Source organism: Urocampus carinirostris, chromosome 11 (assembly GCF_059441175.1).
Source record: "Urocampus carinirostris isolate Australia breed hairy pipefish chromosome 11, RoL_Ucar_1.0, whole genome shotgun sequence".
NCBI classification, from domain to species: domain Eukaryota; kingdom Metazoa; phylum Chordata; class Actinopteri; order Syngnathiformes; family Syngnathidae; genus Urocampus; species Urocampus carinirostris.
Window position 1 is genome coordinate 17,127,075 of NC_142359.1, and position 200 is coordinate 17,127,274.

Sequence of the window (200 nt, forward strand, 5' to 3'; positions counted from 1 at the left end):
AAAAGTGAAAGAAAATTTTAGACCCGTTTTTCATCAGAAATTAGTTATGAACAAGCACGCCTTATACACAAATATGGTTCATAAACATCATCCCAGTATGTATATAAGTGTATCAATAAGTAATACAATGGCAGCACTTTCACTGTGTTTTTGATGGATGCATGTATTTCCCCTTAAACGCTGATGTCGATCACATGCAC